The following is a 12,884-nucleotide window of genomic DNA, read 5'->3' as shown; positions in this document are numbered from 1 at the left end:
TTTCTTACTCTTCCATACAACACTATGGTGAACTCCACAGAGAGTTACAATAAGTGCTTTCCAGCTGCAGAAATACAATCACTTAACAATCATTTTGTTTTGGGTGCCGTCTGTCTGGCAATGCCAAATAGCTGCTGTGTGTTTGACTGGTAAACATCCTTTCAAACGCTGTGTTTACACCGCGCGTCCTTTACTACGCAGCCATTACAACGCAAGTCGTTACTCTGACTTGCGCTGGAGGGCGCTCTTGTTAAAGGAATAGTTTGATTTTCTATTCCTACACCTTCCCTACTGTTACGTGGGCTGGAGTTGGAATAGAAAATTAAACTAATCCACAATCCAGCGCCCTCCAACGCAAGTCGTTGTAACGACTTGCGTTGTAATGGCTGCGTCATAAAGTACCGGGTTGTACTGACGTACATCTGTTTCACTCACTCAATCACATTCACTCTATCGCACTCACACACACAATGACTGTCACCAGCTCATTTTACTCGCTTTCACTCTGCAGTGATAGACTGATATTCTACGATTTCATCCACAGACCAAATACTTGTCTCTAACGCCTTGTGGAAAGGGACACTTGGTGACACCTAGACCTTTAATCGAGTCTGATTCACAGGAAAGATTCTCAGTGGTTTGAGGTGAATAAAGGTAATGAACAACCTCAACAACTCTATTTAGTTAAGTCCAATTTTAAGAATAAAATAACATTAATTCCAGAAACTGTAAGTTTTTTCAAGCGCCAAAGTTTGGATAAGGGCTACAATCAGAATCTTTTATCAGCTGCTGCATGGGCCTGGAACAGAATAGCCAAACTTTTCAAAATGGAGCCATGGAATTATACAGGGATTTGAGTAGATTAGCTTTGTTTGTATATATAAGTTGGTCTTCATAACACGAGACCCTTTGTTGAATTGAGGATGAACGGGTAAATTGTTACATGCTAGTGAGTTAAAATATAAATGAGCTTCTGCTGTAAGAAATATGAAATAATACAACTGCATGGTCAATGTTTTGTGTAGTGCACTTCTCCGTGCTGGTGTGTATCTGTACTTTTCACAAACATATATTAAAGAGGCATGGATGTGACATAATAGAACATTTTCACTATGAGTTGAACCATTCTCACCATGGATAGGAACTTAAGCAGGCATATCAGGGTGTAGAGGTTACCAATCTAACTGAGATACAAAGATAGCACAGAAGGGGTAAGTCCAAGGATCATGGCCACATCATTCCTACTACCTGTTGACTGCCTGGAACCTCAAATATATTTTTAGCACTATTGTTAGCTGTACATTCGTGGTTGCCTTTTTGCTATCCACTATTGTATAGCTAACAATAGTGCTAAAAAATATATTTGAGGTTCCAGGCAGTAGTAATTATTCGGCCATGATCCTTGGACTTACCCCTTCTGTGCTATCTTTGTATCTCTGTTAGATTGGTAACGTCTACACCCTGATATGCCCGCATAAGTTCCTATCCATGATATATATATATATATATATATATATATATATATATATATATATATATATATATATATATATATAGAGATAGATAGATAGATAGATAGATAGATAGATAGATAGATAGATAGATAGATAGATAGATAGATAGATAGATAGATAGATAGATAGATAGATAGATATATATATATATATCTATATATATATATATATATATATTACCTACTGGCATGGTCAGTGACATCACTCATGACATCACTGATGACATCTCAAATGACATCACTGATGACAACATCCTTGTGACAAAGTGGCAGACCTCCTATCAGCATAAAATAACCTTTGACACACACATTCAAAAATAGAAACTAACATTTTCTTAAAAAAGGAGAAACCAATACCAATTGCAACAACTTATTAGGTAATTCCAACATCTACATACACATCCACTCATTCACCAACAGTTCTATATAGTCACTCATGCATGTACTTACTCATCATATGTACTCATACACCTATACATCCTGTTACACACTAATACTCATCCATATAGTTACTCACACACAAATTCACACATGCAAATAAACTATCAAAAAACTATTTACTTGATTATACTGCTATGTACACACCACTACACATACTTCTACAGAAACGGAAACATATTTACTCTCTTAAACAATCAATTATAAAAACACATACTCACTAACCCACCCATACACACAATCATCCACCCATACAGTCTTGCACACATGCTGTCTTCAAAATACATACAAATAGTGAGTCACTCATTCATGCATCTGTGCTCTAAGTAATATCCCCCACCGAACCATACAGACACTGATACTGATACTCAAAAAAACAACTAATAATCCATATACACACTCATGTAGCTACTCACCAACCCATGCAGCCACTTATACACAAAGTGAGACACAGATACAGATATTTAAATATTTAAACATTACTCGCTAAAGAGGGAGAGGGAGAGGACGCAGATGGCCCCCAAAAGACCAAAAAGGAGAGGAAAAGGGAGCAAAAAGCAACGAAGGAACAAAAGTGGGGACAGAAACGCGCAGTATGCGCAGGAAGATGAACCTATAGAGGACGAACTACAGGTGGTCAATCTATCCAAAAGGGAAATATCAACGACAGAAGAACAACTTCTGAAAAAGGGAATTAACTTCTGCCCAATGAGAAAAATGGACTTAGCCCAAGTCCGGATAGATTTTTACCTCTACATCAGGAAGATAAAGCTAGCCAAATATTTCGCTGAAAAACAGAAAACTGGAAAGACAAACAAAATCCCCACACAGGAAAGGGGCACAGCCTTGTCAGTAAAAGATTCGGAGGCCCTGCTGACCCTGATAAATTTGAATGATGATGTGAATCATGATATCCCCCTGGAAGAAGCTTGTAAACAAACAGGTGCGGGACTGAGCGGGATGAAACCTAAATCAAAGTTTTATCCGCAATTTGCCCCTGGAAACAAAATTGATCTTTTCCAGGAGGCAGTAACTCAAGACTTATACAAACTGAAAAATACAAAATACAAAGACAACCTAACTGAATTGGAGAGGAAGGCACTCATGGAGCTCTCTACAAACAATCAAATTGAAATAAAAATGGCCGATAAAGGCGGAAACGTTGTGATACTGGAGAAAACGGCATATATCACGGAAGCGCATCGTCAATTAAGAAACACAAAGTACTATGACAAATTGAAAAAAAAAACACCATGGAAATAAAAGGAATGGTGGATGCGAGATTGTCAGAATGGACAGAAAAGGGCTTAATTGATGAAGAGGAAAGGAAATACCTAACAGTTGCGCATCCAGTAACAGCAACTATATATTTCCTCCCTAAACTGCACAAACATCCAAAAATGCCCCCGGGACGCCCAATCCTGTCTGCTAAAGGCTCACTCCTGGAACCTATTGCCAACTACATCGACCATTTCCTAAACCCGTTTGTATTATGCCTGGACTCATATATACAAGATACAAGTTATCTACTCAGGAAACTTGAGAATACCCCATGGCAAGACACATACTACCTGGTATCCATGGACGTCATTTCCCTTTATACCAACATAGGGAATGACATGGGTCTGACAGCCTGCAACCACTTCCTAAAGGAAAGGAAAATGGAATTTGCAAACCACAATCAAATGATCTTGGACATGATCCAGATCTGCTTGACGAGAAACATCTTCATGTTCGGGGATGAACTATACTCCCAAAACAGCGGGACGGCGATGGGATTTTCCTTCAGTCCCAGCTATGCCTGTTTAGCGATGGGATGGTGGGAGAAGGAAATTGCTTGGAGTAACAGCAACGAAACATCTTTGAACAAAGTAGTAAGCTGGACTCGATATATAGATGATTTACTCATCATTTGGGATGGCAGCAAAGAAGAATTCCAGAAATACTTCGACATCATGAACAACAGCATACCAAACCTCAAGTTCAGTTTTGAAATAAGCAATGAGAGGATTGTATTTCTGGACACAGAGATCTACATACGAGAACACCAAATACATACAACATTGCATCGTAAATGTACTGCCACCAATTCGACATTAGAAGCAACCAGCTTCCACCAGCAATCCCTGATCAGCAGTATCCCGTACGGGAAATTTTTGAGGATCCGAAGAATTTGCAGCGAAAAGGATGAGTGGGAAAAACACAGCACTGCAACCTCGGAGAGATTCAAAAAACGCAAATATAACAATGGCATAGTGAAAAAATGCTGGGAAAGAACAGACCAAAAAAGCAGAGAGGAATGTCTTCAAAGAAAATCCAAAAAACCAACAGAGGAATCAGAACCAATACGCATGATAATGAACTATTCAAATGAAAGCAAAAGAATCGCAAACATTCTCAAACGCAATTGGAAAATTCTTCAATTGGATGAAACAGTGAAAGACATTGTGGGAACACATCCAACGATCACCTATAGAAGAGCCAAGAACCTCAAAAGATCATCTTATTCATAGCCATTTTAAGAAAACAAAAAAGGATGAGTGGCTAAAAACAACGGGGTTTGTGAAATGCTATGCCTGCAAGGTGTGTCAGATTGCCAAACCGACTAAACAAGTACAGATGTCAAACAAAAAAAACTGGGAGATAAAGGAACTGATCACTTGCAAAACAACACATGTTGTTTATGTCGTCGAGTGTCCATGCCCCATGAGGTATGTGGGCAGCACAGTGTGCGAACTGAAAAAACGCATTCTTGAGCACGTTCGTGCGACTATTCATAAGGACAAGGCTAATGCCATAGCTAAACACATGGAACTGTATCATCGAAGTGACTGGAGCCAATTAAAATTCTTTGGTCTGGAAAGTGTCCCTAAGAAAGAATGAGGGGGAGACAGAGAGAGGCTCTTGAGACAAAAGGAATCCCGCCATATCCTAAACCTACGAACCTTAACGCCCTATGGGTTGAACCAGTCTGAAGAGTTATATACACATTTGTGAGAGTTTCGCTTTGATAAATTGTTTGGTTGCCCAATATACACTCATAGTATCATGACTGGGGATGACACGCAAAATGTATAATGATGAGAATGGAAATGTTACTAATGTCTGAATTTCATAAGCGGGACTCTAATGCTATGTTACGAATTAGAAAAAATCAATATGGTGATACATCTGTGACAAGAATGTGGTCCCATTAAGGAGTAAGAAGAGCTTAATTTTTAGCAATCCAAGATACCTAAGTCACTGTTTTTGAATTAAGACTATCAAATTAAATACGTAATGACATCCCACTGGAGGGAAAATATCAGTAGTAAATAGTGTAACTGCTTATGTACTAACGGAGGTAAACTAGTTATCAAATCAAAAAATGAAATGAAAAATCTATCTAACCAGTCCCACTAGAGGGATCCTCTCATCACTAGTGTGTCAAAATATCTTAAATCATAATCAATGTGATGTGAATTATGCATAATATTGGGCAAATATGGAGTAAGGTTAACATCTTAGTAAAAAACTACATGTCCCATAAAGCTTAGAGGCACTGGCAAACCCCTAACAGGAAGTGATGTAATGTATACAATGTAATGCAAGTATATCATGGAGGGGGAGTCAAGTGAACGGTTGATCGTGAGCAAGGTCAGCATCCCCAACACCTGATCCGCAGAATCCCCTACGGGGAGATGCTAAGACTGCGGAGAATTTGCAGCTCCGACTTGGAGTGTGATCTGGCACAACAAGCCAGTAAAGCGAGATTTCTGCAAAGAGGTTACAGCAGTACTCTAATAGAAGGAGCCATTAGACGTACTAGGAAAATCACGAGGGAGAATGCACTTATGCCTAAAATCAAATCCAGTGCAGAAGGTAATAACAATGAGCAAATTCAATCTAGAGCCATTGTAACCTACAGTAACCAACATTCCCAGATTAGGAAAATCTTAAATAAGAACTGGAATCTGGTCAAAGGTGACCCTATTATAGGTGACCTAGTACCAGATAAACCCAGTATAACTTTTCGCAAATCTCCTAGCCTTGCCAGTGCCCTAGTCAGTAACATGTTAAAACCCACGAAGTCCTGGATGGATCACATCACTGGTTTCAAAAAGTGTCTTACCTGTAAGGCTTGTCGCCACGGAATTAACAAAACTCAAGTCCCACGTCCTTTCTCTGATAAACCCTTCATTATCAACAAAAGATTAACATGCAAGACAGAATACGTTGTATATGTCTTGCAATGCCCTTGTGGATTGCAATATGTTGGGAGTACGCGCCCACCTGCACACAAGCGCATTCTACAACATCTGAGGGCAATCTCCGGGAAGGATCAGGCCTACCCAGTGGCCAGACACTTTGAAACGACATAGTGACCCCAGCAGCTTACAGTACTTCCTTGTGGACTCAGTGTTGCCTCTAAAGAGAGGGGGTAACCGGGACGCAAAACTGCGTCTCCTGGAAACCAGATTCATTCTTGAATTCAATACAAAGAGCCCGGGAGGTCTTAATAATAGCGAGGATCTTTACACCTGCCTCTAGCTGTAGAATATATTCTTTAAGAATTATTCCTGATATAAATAGTAATTTCCCCTAGCTGACTCTCATTCTGTTTTTATCTGACTTTGCTACCTGCAGTTAACTGTAGCATGTTTTTAATCACCAGTATTAGCACTTATCCACTTTATTAACACTTTTTGCTCTGCAGTAACTATAAGAGGATGTCTTAAAAAGTGCATGTCTTTATTTCCGTTATTTAGCTTGTGCAATTGTTCTATGCATGCCCACTGGGGCATAATAACCTTTTTTAAGTGAAGCCGTGCGTCTCTAAAAGTGATAAATGAAGGTTCCTGAAACTATTTGTGTTATATATACTGACTAAATTTCGTGTATATATATGGAGTATAATCAATTAATTTAATTATTATGGTTTAATAATTTTTAACCATGTGTAAATATATGAAATGAAACTCATTTATGGTTTAATTAATATATATATTTTTTTAACCATGTGTATATATATAAAATGAAATTTACCTATTCATTTGTATAAATTTTAAAATGATAATGGTTACACTCTACCATTGCGTTTTTGCACATTGGAACCCCTCGGGCACTATGCCCTTTATCCATGTTTGAATGAACGCAGTATGTCTTCACTGTTTATGACTTTAAAAAAATGCAATTTGCACATGTGAATTGAATTATGCATTCGCACTTTAAAAACCCTCGTTTGTGTTCATGACACGCTATGTGAACAAGCCTCTCTCGAGGTGAAACGCGTCATGGCGGAATTGCAGGCTCTAACTTTGGCACGAAATAAACTACACTAAGAAACTGCACTTATCTTGTGGTCTCGCTTTCTTCGTTGTTCTGCGCGGAAGGCAGAGTGTACTACGACGACCTTTTGGACATATATATATATATATATATATATATATATATATATATATATATATATATATATATATATATACTAGGCGTACTGGCATCAGGACTGTGGTTGCATATATATAATTATATATATATAAATATGCAACCACAGTTCTGATTCCAGTACGCCTTTCCTTCTCCCCTGGAGATGCTAAAATCAGGAACGGACCAACCACACCGCAATTATTTCAATTTTCAGTGCTTTATTCCAAAACAGCAGACATAACCCGTTTCGACAGGGAAATCCGGTCTTGATCACATAACATGTCGTGACCACCCATATGACTAAATACTGTTGAAATCATTAGATGCTCCTCCCATCAAATGAATGAATGTGAAAAACAGACTTTGATAAAAATTTAGACCATGTGATATTCATAACATGTTGTACTGCAAACTATTATATAGAGTTATTCGATCTTGGTCTAATTCTAATTTCTAATTTAAAACATTTATAAAGCGCAACGTACACCATGCGGTTTCTTGGCGCTAGTGAGCAGGATCGGCAACTGAGGGAGAAGACAAGAGTGATAGGAATGAGGATCTAAGCGGGGAAAGCCTGATTGAAAAGGAAGGTTTTTAGATCTTTACGAAAGGAGAGGTACTGGGTAGCAGAACGAAGATGGTCAGGGAGGGAGTTCCAAAATGTTGGGGCCAAAGTGGAGAAGTTTGCCCCACCCCACTTTTTACGTGTAAAGCGGGGGGTCTGAAGAAGGGACTTAGAGGAAGACCGGAGCTCTCTTGTGGGAACATAGGGTTTTATTAAGGAAGAGATAAAAGCGGGGGCAGTGCCCTGACGGGCCTGAAAGACCATGCAGCCAATCTTAAAAAGGGAACGTTCTTTTATGGGAAGCCAGTGGAGCTCCCTAAGAAGGGGGGTGGAATGGTGGTAGCGTGGGAGGCCGTAAACCAGCCGGGCCGCCTGGTTCTGGATCGACTGAAGTCTACGCAGACTGTAAGCTGGAATGCCATGATAGAGGGCGTTGGCATAATCCAGCCTTGATATCACCAGGGCGGCCATAATGATTTTGAGTGCCTGAGGGGAGAAAAAGCGGGAAACAGAGCGGATGGTGCGGAGGGTGAGAAAACAAGAGGAGACCACGGAGCTGATTTGTGAGTGGAGAGTGAGCTGGTGGTTCATTTTAACACCCAGTGTTTTGACCGTGGATGAGGGGGAAGGTGCGGGCCCCAAAGAAGGGGGCCAGAAGAGAGAGTTCCAGGGGCTGGATGAACCACCGGTGAGAACCAACTCGGTTTTATCCGGGTTCAACTTAAGATGGTTGTGGTTCATCCAGTCCCTGATGAATGTCATAGTAGACTGGAAGTTAGAGATAGAGAGGGGAGAAGAGGATAGATCAAAGATGAGCTGGAGATCATCCGCATAATTATACACGGTGACCTCCAGCTGCTGGAGCGCGAAGATAAGAGGAAAGATATAGAGATTGAAAAGTAGGGGAGAAAGAGAGGATCCCTGGGGGACACCGCAAGTGACAGGGAGGGGAGTGGAAGAGAGGTTGCCTAGCCGCACTGCCTGGGTGCGGTCCCTCAGAAAGGAGGAGAGCCAAACCAGGGCTGATCCCCCGATTCCGGCCGCCCTGACACGGGACAGTAAGATGGTATGGTCCACCGTGTCAAAGGCGGCGGACAGGTCAAGGAGGACCAGTGCCTGGTGTTTGTTATCATCCATGCCCTTTCTGAGGTTATCTAGGACTGAGACCACAACCGATTCGGTCGAATGTCTGGGACGGAAACCGGCCTGGCGCGATGCCAGCCCCCCATTGGTCTCAATATGGGCGCTCAGTACCGCGGTGACGTGGCGTTCCATCACCTTGCCCAAAAAGGGCAGCAGGGAGATGGGGCGATAGTTGGCCGAGATGGAAGGGTCCGCGCCAGGTTTCTTCAAGATGGGTACTATCGTGGCTGCCTTTAGCGCAGGGGTCACTACGCCCTGTGCTAAGGAGCTGTTAAGGAAGACGATGGGGGGTTCAAAACAGCAGGAGTAAATTTGCTGCAGGATACGTGCCGGACAGACATCCGCCGGGGACCCGGACTTCACTCTGGGGAGGATCTCCAGAAATGATTCCTGAGTAAGGGGGGGATGGAGGTGAGAAGGCATTGAACGGTGGGGAGGGAAGGATCAACAAATGCAGGTGAAGGTGGTGGAATATTGGCCTTGATGGTAACGATTTTATCCAGGAAGTAGGTGTTAAGTTGATCACAAAGAAGCTGGGAGGGAGAGATTTGGGGTGAGGTTCGATCTGAGAATGCCAGGTCATTCACTATGCCAAAGATTTCCCTGGGTTTATTTTCAGCAGACGCTATTTTAGCAGAAAAATGGGTGGTTTTTGCGGCCAGGATTGCTGTTTTATATTTGGCCAGTGATGTGAGGAAGTGAGTTTTTGATAAAGGACAGTAATTTTTCCTCCATTGCCTCTCCGCCCGTCGGGTGCTCAATTTAAGCTCTTTCAGGTGGTCGTTAAACCATCTGTTAGAATCCTTGGGTCGACAGATGGAAATGCGACGGAGGGGAGCCATTGAGTCACAGCCCCCAGCCAACCAGGTGTTTATGGCCTTGGCTTGGGAGGTAGAAGATAAGCCAGGGAGGGTGGGAGAGGAGTTACGAAGCAGAGAGGTCAGGGAAGGGAGATCCAGTCTGTTCCAGTTCCGCGCCCAGGTGTTTTTGGCATGCGGGGTTTTTAATACCGGATTACGGGGAATGGAGAGGGAGATAAGGGCATGGTCGGACCAGGGGCAGGGAGAGACTGCCGCCGAAGCCACTGGGAGATTGAGAGACCAGACCTGGTCGAGTATATGCCCATGGGAATGAGTGGGAACAGTTATATGCGGTGTGAAGTTGAGAGACAGGAGAGATTCTGTAAATTCTTTTGAGGACGTACACTCATGTGGATCTGAGGGCCAGTAATTGAAGTCTCCCAGCACCAAGACCGAGGCGTAGTTGATCACCAGGTTGGACACCAGGTCTTGAAATGCCGGTAGGAACGATGGCGAAGGCTGAGGAGGGCGATACATTAAAAGACAAGTAATGGGCGGGGAGGATAAAAGAGAGCGGACTACCAAAAAGTCAACAGGGGGAGTGGGGGGAAAGGGAAGTGATTGGAAATTCAATTCCGACCGAGCAATTAAGGCGACCCCACCGCCAGCCCTGCCTGCTGGGCGGTCGGCACGTAAGGCCACATAGGAGGGGGGTAAGGTGGCCAGGAGAACAGGGAGGGAGGAATCACAGTACCAGGTTTCGGTCAGGAGCAGTAAGTCAGGTTTCTCTGAATCGAGTAGGACGAACAGCTCATGATGGTGTTTGACCGCCGACCTGGTATTGAGTAGATATATAGACAAAGGCGGAATGATGGGGTGAGGGTCGAGTGGGGGGGGGCAAGGTGACGGGGGGGTGTGCAACGGAGGATGTGGTGTCGTGGGGGAGGAAGAGGAGGAAGCGAGGCCTAGTGAGGAGACGAGCCTGCGGGTGGAATCAGGAAGGGGCCAGCGGCCTTGGAGGGTGATAAGTTCCTTTGAGGAATAAGACAACGTTTTAACACGGTGTCGTGCCCCTAGCCCCATCCGTCCACGGACAGGCGCAGACGGGCTTGCCTTAGGCGCGCCTTCGGCGCGCAAAAGTCGCGCCCGCTGCGCTCGTCCGCTGCGCTTCCTAACAAGACACATACTTTATGCCGGTGGGTGAGGAGGTTGGGGGGGGTGTGGCCAGCCGAGGGGGCGTGTCTCGCCTCGCCCTCTGGAATGGCGACTGAAGGAAACAGGTCGTTGCAGTGAGTAGCGCTGTTTCTAGGAAGCCAAAGATGCAGGTAAGAGGGGATGGCAGTTAAAAACACAATAATTCAGACACAAAATGCTTTTTAAAAATATTCGTCCCTGCTCCCGGCTTTTCGCCTCAGGAGCCAATCACCAATACAGCGCCTAGCGTTGGCGCGCTCTATTTGTAGTTTTGGCGGGGGGCGTGGCCAGCCGAGGGGGCGTGTCTCGCCTCGCCCTCGGGAATGGCGACTGAAGGAAACAGGTCGTTGCAGCGAGTAGCGCTGTTTCTAGGAAGCCAAAGATGCAGGTAAGAGGGGATGGCAGTTAAAAACACAGTAATTCAGACACAAAATGCTTTTTAAAAATATTCGTCCCTGCTCCCGGCTTTTCGCCTCAGGAGCCAATCACCAATACAGCGCCTAGCGTTGGCGCGCTCTATTTGTAGTTTTGGCGGGGGGGGCGTGGCCAGCCGAGGGGGCGTGTCTCGACTCGCCCTCGGGAATGGCGACTGAAGGAAACAGGTCGTTGCAGCGAGTAGCGCTGTTTCTAGGAAGCCAAAGATGCAGGTAAGAGGGGATGGCAGTTAAAAACACAGTAATTCAGACACAAAATGCTTTTTAAAAATATTCGTCCCTGCTCCCGGCTTTTCGCCTCAGGAGCCAATCACCAATACAGCGCCTAGCGTTGGCGCGCTCTATTTGTAGTTTTGGCGGGGGGCGTGGCCAGCCGAGGGGGCGTGTCTCGCCTCGCCCTCGGGAATGGCGACTGAAGGAAACAGGTCGTTGCAGCGAGTAGCGCTGTTTCTAGGAAGCCAAAGATGCAGGTAAGAGGGGATGGCAGTTAAAAACACAGTAATTCAGACACAAAATGCTTTTTAAAAATATTCGTCCCTGCTCCCGGCTTTTCGCCTCAGGAGCCAATCACCATGGTCTGACCATACAATTTTATCTCTGATCCTTGTGATCGCATTTGATGTATAAATATACATAAGAAATAATGGGCAAGTGCCCCTAAATTCCAATGTTTATAATACATAATTCTCAAATTACGACCACAAAGGTATCATAATCTTATATTCAAGTTATTTTACCAACAAAAAGGTGCTAAAAACATGTTCTAAACAGTATAATCATTTTTCAAAACAGACTGTGCCCAGTGAAAAATAATAATACATTTAAACAAAATGCAACTCTATCATTAAATACATGATTAGCTTGCAGTTCCTTTGAAAAATTATACAAAATAATGAGGCAGATGCTGAGGATCACTAAACTTCCAATATGCCATTAAATAAAGTGCTAAGTGCAAAGTCCTAATTCAAAGTTCATCATATATGGAGTTGTATTAGAGTCCAGATGATACAAAATAGCTTAACGGGAATTTCAGGTTTAAAAATCATGTGCAAACAGCAATCAGTGCAATCTCCCACCTCACAGACACCAGATAAAAACTAGTAAAACCAGGAACCTAGTAAAACCAGTTAATATATATATACACATACCTCACTAAGCAAGCAGTAGATGAGGGTTGGGGCGAGGTGATGTTTTGTCTAGCTTTTTGGGTGCCAAGTTTTCAACAAAGGTCTTCACAAGAATCCCGCATTGTGCGATCGCTCATCACTGGTTAGGCAGTCGATGTCCTGGATGCTTGTCTCATCAACACTGTTAACCTATTAGATCTGAGTTTGTTCAATCCTTGCTTTCTCTCTGGATGAAGGTTAGACTGTCAAATTTAAAAAAAGGAT

At 43.2% G+C, this 12,884-nt stretch overlaps 1 protein-coding gene across 1 annotated transcript in view; it reads left to right on the top strand.

The window, feature by feature from the left end:
• The window catches only part of LOC147724750 (uncharacterized), a 427,049-nt gene that overhangs the window by 350,761 nt on the left and 63,404 nt on the right, over nucleotides 1–12,884 (top strand). The window lies entirely within an intron of this gene.

Source organism: Lissotriton vulgaris, chromosome 4_1 (assembly GCF_964263255.1).
Source record: "Lissotriton vulgaris chromosome 4_1, aLisVul1.2, whole genome shotgun sequence".
In the NCBI taxonomy this organism is placed as follows: Eukaryota; Metazoa; Chordata; class Amphibia; order Caudata; family Salamandridae; genus Lissotriton; species Lissotriton vulgaris.
The sequence above is the reverse complement of the archived record's forward strand: the minus strand, read 5'-3'. Positions and strand labels throughout refer to the sequence as shown.